The sequence below is a fragment of the Sinocyclocheilus anshuiensis genome, unplaced genomic scaffold, assembly GCF_001515605.1.
Source record: "Sinocyclocheilus anshuiensis isolate Anshui unplaced genomic scaffold, SAMN03320099.WGS_v1.1 scaffold113, whole genome shotgun sequence".
Lineage (NCBI taxonomy): Eukaryota > Metazoa > Chordata > Actinopteri > Cypriniformes > Cyprinidae > Sinocyclocheilus > Sinocyclocheilus anshuiensis.
This window is the reverse complement of record NW_015539827.1, coordinates 11,322-20,185: the sequence shown is the minus strand read 5'-3', so window position 1 is coordinate 20,185 and position 8,864 is coordinate 11,322.

Genomic DNA, 8,864 nt, shown 5'->3' with positions numbered 1-8,864 from the left:
TTTGACACAATCTGTATTGTTAAAAGCGCTATATAAATAAAGGTGACTTGACTTGACTTGACTAGAGAGCCAGTGGATGGTCTGAACACAAGCATCTGTGACTTGAACTTGAGCCACCTCCAGCCAGTGAAGCAAGACAAAGAGAGGTGTAATAAGCACTCTTGGGTTAGTTAAAGAACTTACCAACATAATTCTGGATCATTTGCAGAGATTTTCTTCCTGCATACATTAAGGCAGGGGCATATTGTAATATAGTAAAGGTCTGATTTTCTTGGCAGTGGTAGGAAAATCCTTGTGACTGGATGATAGGTCCCAACAATGCTGGAAAAAAATATTTATATAGCCTATAGTTTATGTATGTATGTATGGATAGATAGATACGTAGATAGATAGGTAGGTAGGTAGATAGATAGATAGATAGATAGATAGATGTGGTCAATATTTTACATACACTTTCTCTTGCAATCTGCAAAATGATAATTATTTGATCAAAATAAGAGGGATCATACAAAATGCATGTTATTTTTTTATTTAGTACTGACCTGAATAAGATATTTCGCATAAAAGACGTTTACATATAGTTCACGAGAAAATAATTGCATTTATAAAAATGACCCCGTTTAAAAGTTTACATAAGCTTGATTCTTAATACTGTGTTGTTACCTGAATGATTCACAGCTGTTTTTTTTTTTTTTTGGTAACCAGAATAACACTAACCACAGCTATGAGCTCTTTTATGTTACAGGCTTAGATTAAACTCTCTTGTCTTTTCCATGCAGTGCCTCCCCTTCTCCTTCCTCTGTACTACCTCCACCCCCATCTCCCTAGACAGCTTCTAGATTCAGCTTTCTTCCAAATGTCAGGATAGCTTTCTTCCCTCGCCCGGCTTCTTTGTTTAGTCGTTAAGGTGGCTGTCAGATACTGGTGAGCTTTGCAATGAGTACAAGAGAAAGAATACCACACAGAAGTTGCAGTCAGTGACCATTTTTCTTCTTCCAAGACAACCTGCCATTTATAAATACGATCTTAAAAAAAAAAAGGCTCAGTCTGAGGCCTTCTAAATGGACTCTGCTGGGGACAGAAAAATTATTGCAAATTATCAGCTTTCATGTCCACTGTTGAAGCACTGAAGCCCATAATTAGTTTAAGAGCTGGTAAATATAATGTCTTCATGAGCTGAAAATATGCTTTTTGTAGAAAAATTTAATTGGAGAAAAATTACAGTCAACATAGATATTGTAACGGGGCTGACGAGACGTGAGACGTGTGGATCCATCTGCAGGCTTTATTAAAGAGACGTGGTAAACAGGCAGGGTCAAACAATGGCAAACAGGTATATGGCGGGCAAAACACAAGAATAGTCCCAGGGCTAGCGTAGGTCACCGATCGGCAGACAGAATCACAGGGGCGAGACGAGAGGGAAAAATCCAGAAAAACAGGCAAAGATCAGAAACCGCGAAAACAGGCAAGGCAAGGCAAAAACAAGGAAAACTCAGAGACTCGGAATGGGGTACGGGCTAAACAATACTCAGCAGAGAAAGGTGGTTAGAGTGGGTGTTATATAGTGAGTGAGGTGATTAGAAACAGCTGTGTGCAATGAGTGCAATCAGTGCAGTGTGCAAATCGTGCAAAGAATGATGGGATATGTAGTCCGGGGTGCTATGCAACAGTTTGTGTTGTGCGAGAGTCAATGTAATGGAAAGGGTGACCTCTGGTGGTGAATAAACGGAAGTCCATGGACCGAATTCGTGACAGATATTTCCTAAATTGTTCAAATGTTGTCTTGTTCTGTAGACTTTTAGTCTATATAAAACCCATAACATAAATGGCTTAAAGCATGAAGCTGCGTTTTAATTCCTACTTTAAGACAGCGGACCTGGGATACCTTATTGACTGACTCACAAAACAAATTTTAAAAATGCAGCAATGTCTTCTCACCTAAAGGTTAGATAGCACAAGTAGAGGATTTCAAAAAGAAGATTGTTATAATTGTCTCTTTGGATGGATGTGTCTGAATTCTTTTTTAATATATCCACCTTTTTCTACACCCAGTGATGCTTTGCATGAATTATGGGAGTAATTTCTATTAACCTCTTAACCAGGAGCGAAAGGATTGCTCCATAAGCACAATCATAAGCATTTTTTTAAACTCTGGGCTACAAAGAGGTGACATTATTTTACTCACCCTTCAACCATCTAACATTAAAAGAAAATGTAAGTGTAAAAGTATTAACATATTACTTTCAACAAACTAAGAATAACCCCCAAAATATTACAAACATGTTAAATATCACTGTATTATTTAACATACATTGACTTAATCAAAAATATCCATCAACATTAACATTGAGTGATAATATTTCAACATGATATCTGTCATTTTGATGGATAACAAATATTGTATTTACCTGCCTTAGAAACATAGCAACATAGTAATAGGGATTAGAAGTAAAATGCATCCATGTGAAAACAAACTTTGAAAGAGACGTGAAGATTTTTGGGAAGAAAAGCGATAGATTCTTGCATTCCAGTGAAATATTCATGGAAAATATATTCTAAATTAAATCAAGAGAGCAGACCACAAATTCACAGTAGCTATATGTTGTCTTTTTTTCATTTTGTTTTAGTGGAAACCAAAGAAAAAAAGAAAATAATCTGGAGGAAAAGAATGCAGCGGACAGAAAAGAGCTCTGGCCATAGATATTAATAAATAATAATAATAATAATAATAATAATTTCTTACATTTATATAGCGCTTTTCTAAGCACTTAAAGTGCTTTACATTATGAGGGGGGGATCTCCTCATCCACCACCAGTGTGCAGCATCCACCTGGATGATGCGAGGGCAGCCATATTGCACCAGAACACCCACCACACACAAGTTTATTGGTGGAGGGGAGACAAGAGTTATGAAGCCAATCAGTAGATATGGGGATTGTTAGGAGGCCATGATGGTCAGAGGCCAATGGGCAAATTTGGCCAGGATGCCGAGGTCACACCTCTATTTTCGAAATACATCCTGGGATTTTTAATGACCACAGAGAGTCAGGACCTCAGTTTAACATCTCATCCGAAGTACGGAGCTTTTTTTTGACAGTATAGTGTCCCCGTCACCTTACTGGGGCGCTAGGACCCACACAGACCACAGGGTGAGCACCCCCTGCTGTCCTCACTAGGACCTCTTCCAGCAGCTACCTAGTTTTCTCAGGAGGTCTCCCATCCAGGTACTGACCAGGCTCAACCCTGATTAGCTTCAGTGGGTGACCAGTCTTGGGCTACAGGGTGATATGCCTGCGACATGGTGACATGGTATAATTCTTGTTATACCATGTCACAATAAAATACCAAGCATTACATTATTCTCCTGATGTCTGAAAATAGAACATGAAGGAAGTCTACTCATTCAAATTAGCTCATTCTGTCAAACTGACAGATAATAATTATTTCTAGCGTAGCTACATAATTTGATGTTGTTTCATTCTTTTTGAATAGAACTTCTTCAACTTGAAGTGCCTCCTATAAGTTAAAACACAGTAGGATCGTTAGGAAAAACATGGATATTCATACTGGGAGACTTTAATGCAGTTCTCTGATATTGAATACAAAATTATTAAACTGTAAATTTGGTCAGATATTGTTTTGTGCACCTGAATAATTTGTGTAACCAGGGAGCATGGTAAGAACTGATTGAATGTTAATGCTGAAATGTCATGGTTTAGAAACCCTGACATGTACTAATGACACAGTTAATCACTGTGATTGTGGCATAGCTGGGAGCTGCTTGTCTGAATTCCGTGTAACCTTCATCAAACCTCATTCGTTTGTATGACCTCAGCTTAATGACAAAAAGGGTTTGGACAGTTCACATAGATATCAACTCACATACTCAGAACATATAATTGGGTTCACTGACCCAAATACAACATGGAGAGTCTGTAAACAACTTTGCAAAATCATAGAAGTCTTATTGAGGAATATAAAATTGCTGAATACAGAATGACCCATTCCATGTTCCTTGTAATCAGAGAGGTATTCAGTACTCAAATTAATCAAATCATGGAGGCCTTAATTTTGCAGTAATGATTGTTTAGATGTGATGTATGACTAAATGTTGCCCTATGCTCCAACAGGAAGCTGTCCAGACACTGCATACAAGTGAATAATGGTCAGACCCCTCAGTGCCTGACAGTGAATCTTGTCCTATTATTAAACTTTGTGAAACATAGCACCCATTTATAGGAAAATTGAGCTTTGCCAAAAATGTCACTGCCAGCATTAAAGGATCGTTACACTCCACTATCATGTCTAATCATCACTTCTACAGTGGTGCCTCCAGGGAAGGGCCAGGGAGGGCCGTGGCCACCCCAACGTTGCCATTTCCACTCCCTAGTTTTCACGTCCTGATTTTGAATTTATAATAAAATGACTAATATAACTAATTTTAGTACTATACTGAAAGAGTGCAGCAAGGACAATTAAATAATGTATTAAATATTTTTAATTAATTTAAAAACTATTTTTCTTACACTGGTGTTTAAGCATAGACCTGCCTTGAGTGAGCTGTCAACAGTCTGTTATTGTTTCGATGCCAGAGCAGGTGTAGGCAACAATGTTTCCTAAGCGATTGAGGATGTTGTTGGATGTAATAATGAACATAGCAGTCGTCATTTACTCCTGACATCTGAGCTGCTGAAGACGCAGAGGATTAATTTTGTTTTTTAAGGGAATGTGCCACCCCAATCTACCTAAATGCGTCTATGTTCACGCAAATCATTCATGATCCAGCTTCACCTACAGAAGAAGTTTATTTTTTATGAATCTTTGCAAATTGCCATTCCTAATAATGAGCAAGTTAGCAAGTTCCATGATGAATGCGGCTAAAGTTTACAGCTTCAGAGAACTGTTTGTCACCCAACGGAAGAGAGGGGCAGAGTGAGCAGAGCTCATTAGCATTGAAAGGGACATGCACCAAAACGGGTCGCTGTGAACACAGCTGTTTTCGACAAGGTAAAAAGGATGTATTTTTTTACACTACCATTGAAAAATTTTAACCAAAGTATGTTATAGACTTTTCATTAAGACCCTAAAGAAGCATACCAACTTGTGGAAAATGGGCATCCAATGATCCCTTTTAGATGGAGATAGACACAGGAGCTTCAGCATCGATCATCAGTGAGGAGACCTATGGGAAGTTATGGTCTAATGATCAGACACCAGCATTATGTGAGTCTCCCATTAAACTGAGAACGTATACCGAGAAAATTATTCCCATAATGAGTGCTGTTAATGTGAACATTGCCTATGGCAGCTGAAGATTGCTTACTTGTTGTTAGAGGAACATGGCCAAGCCTGCTGGGGTGTGATTGGCTCAGTAAAATTAAGCTAAACTAGGGCAAGATTAGGCTAATAAAAGGCCTTTGTGCAGAGGATGTGGTTGCAAGGTATCCAGATGTGTTTAAGGATAATTGCATTATAGTCCTCCACATCCGCTGCGTTCTCAAAACTCTGACTATTTGATAATAGCTAGAATATCAAAATCAACTGCGGGTGGCAGATCCTTTTCCTATTTTGCGCCCAAACTCTGGAACAATATACCTAGCATTGTTCGGGAGGCAGACACAATCTGTGTCAGTTTAAATCGAGATAAAAGACCCATCTCTTTAACCTGGCTTGCCCGTAACACACTAACATATTTATATTATTCAAATCTGTTCAAGGATTGTAAGGCTGTATTAATTATGTCCACCAGAACTGGCAACACTTCCCAAAACACCCAATGTACTTGTTACATCGTAAGATGAATGGCATCTGTGCTAATATTAGTCTGTTTCGTTCTTATTCCAAGGTCACCATAGCCACCTAGATCTAGTCTGTATCCAGATCAGATGGTCAATACAGTCATCCGGATCCAGTCCAGATAGTGGATCAGCACCTAGAAGCGACAGCCCTGAATGTCATTGAAGACCATGACAACTAGGTGAGCCACAGAGACAGATCTCCTGCGAAGACCTCGTCTCTTAGACATCCATAGATGAGTCCTTTGCACAGTCTGTTGCAGCCTGGAATTAAAATGCTGGTTTGGTCTGTCTATGGTAGAAAGATGGAGTTTAGGTTCCTTCGACACACTATTTTTCTGTATAATACTGTAAAGCTGCTTTGACACAATCTGTAATCAGAGAGAGAGACATAACCAGGCCTAGGTTGCAGAAACACCTTCACAAGACCAGGGGAAAACTCCATGCACAGCTCACTCACAGAGAGAGCCTGCAGATCCCCTGCACACTTGGGAATAGGTAAAAGCTAACAAAAGTGCCAAAAGGGTTAGAATCCAGTCAGAAGCTGACTCTAAATGTTAAAACGGCAGTCCCGATAATCCCTCTGGGATGACTGACAAGTAAACAGGAAGGGACAGTAACAGGACGCACATATCTCAAGTGCCTAACACCTTGCATAAATGAAGAAACTAGACAAAGCCTACCCAAGGGAACTTCGTCCAACTCCTGACAGGCAGCAATAGCTGCAATGTAAACCCTCAAAGTAGTCACGGCTGCTCCGGCAGCACACTTCTCTTGCAGGAATTTCAGCATTGAGCCAACTGGGCACCTTACTGGATTCACTGAACGTACACCAAGACTTGAAACCTTCCACTTTAAAAAAATAAAGGCTCCTAGAAGGAGTCTGAGCATTATCCGTGCTCTCCTGAACATCAACAGGAAGATCAGAAGATGGTAACACTTTATTTTGATAGTCCACTTTAGACATTCTACTACCTATAAACAACTTTGTAACTACATGTCAAATAGCAGTCATTATAGTACTCGTAGACTGTTTGCTTAATATCTATTAACACTTTATGTTGATGGTCGCTCAACAGATGTTCTACTGACTATAAGTAACTTTTCATGTACGGCAACTTATTCTACTAACCCTTACCTAACAGTCTACAAATGCTCTAATGAGAGTTAGTTGGCATGTAATTGCAAAGTTACTTACAGTTAGTAGAATGTCTAAAGTGGACTATTAAAATAAAGTGTAACCCAGAAGATATTACTGCTTGCCACTGATCGGCCACACCTACAGCCTCCAAATCTTGGGACGAGGGTGCCAAAACCTGCCCTGGAGTTGAGACAATAGGTCTTTCCTGCTTGGAATTGTATACAGGGTTTGCTCCACCAGAGAAGTGAGAAAGATGAGAACCAAGTCTGTGATGGCCAAAACGGGGCCACCAACAGGAGTCTAATCATGCATTCCTTTACGCTGCAAAGAACTGCATGGATCAGTTTGACCCCAGGAAAATCATACAGTCTCAGCTTCGGCCAAGAGTGAGTAAAAGTGTCTATCCCCAGGAGCACCGGGTGAAACGGAGAGAACCAAAGGGGACATTAAGTCAAGTCCTGCGATGCAAAGAAATCCACCTCTGCCTCCCCAAAGAGATTCCAAATCTGAGCCACTGTCTGGTGGTTCACCATCCAGTCCCCTGACATGAGTTGCTGTCTCAAAAGGATGTCCGCTGCGAGGTTCAAAGCACTCTGTATGTGAAACGCTCTCAGTGAAAAGAATTGGCCCTGAGCGAAAGGAGGGGACAATGCACATGCCTGTTCAGGGTGCATGACCTCAAACCTCCCTCGCAGTTCATGTGAGACATCACTGTCATGTTGTCCATCCTAAATATAACATGACAGCCCGTCAGGAGCAGAAGGAAATTATCCAGGGTGAGAAAGATGGCACGTCTACAAGCTCAGTGTAGGCCACAGAAGGCCGTGAAGGAAACGGCCTCATGTGCCTCCGGGCTGGGAAATAAATAATCATGAACAAATTCCACAGGTGAATCCACACAGCGAGAGTGCTTGGGCAAGAGAAAGAGAGAAAGCCTCCATAGCCATAAGCTCCACATTCGATCCCCAAGACGTGGATTATTGAGGAGCCTTGACAGCTTCGGAAAAGGACCAGTGGGAGAAAGCACACGAATTATTTTCAAAGAAAGCAAGCCTTGCATGGAGAGTTTTAAGCTTAAAATTCTTGCAAATTTGCAGCAAGAAGCGCCATAAATAGCTTCACATGCATAAGAAAGAACTGAGGCATTTCATACACTTGCTGTGAGGGTCGGTGCTTGCGATGAAACGAGAGCACAGCAGCTGACAATGATGAAGTTGTACTTCACCATGAGGAGAATGAAAGCAAGTTCCATAGAAGCCTAACTAGCATAACTAGCACAGGCCAGATAAACCACTTCTGAAGTAAGAGAATCTGTTAAAGGGGTCAAATGACGTTGCTAAAAAGAACATTATGTTGTGTATTTGGTGTAATGCAATGTGTTTATGCGGTTTAAGGTTAAAAAAAACATTATTTTCCACATACTGTACATTATTGTTTCTCCTCTATGCCCCGCCTTTCTGAAACGTGTCGATTTTTACAAAGCTCATCGTTCTGAAAAGCAATGTGTACACTGATTGGCCAGCTATCCAGTGCGTTGTGATTGGCTAAATACCTCAAACGTGTCACGGAAATGTTACGCCCCTTACCAAACTGTGATGCCATCTCCCGGCACGACGAGACAAAACCAATAAAACCCATTACAAACGAGGCATTTGTTGCATCCAGTGGGGACATAATCACTGATTATAATGACTTATATTGTGTTTTTATGCGTTGCGTATCCCGCCGCGTAAACATAAAACAATGTCTGCATTTGTGATCGGAGAAACGACAAACAACAAGCGCTACTCTACACTGCTTAAAACTCACGTTTGAATCGTCAGTGGCAAATTCTTTAAATATAAAAAATTTACTTATAGGCTGTGAGTCAGAAGCGCCAGACTGTCCTTGCAAAGTTGGAACTGCCCCACTTTATAGAACAGCCTTTG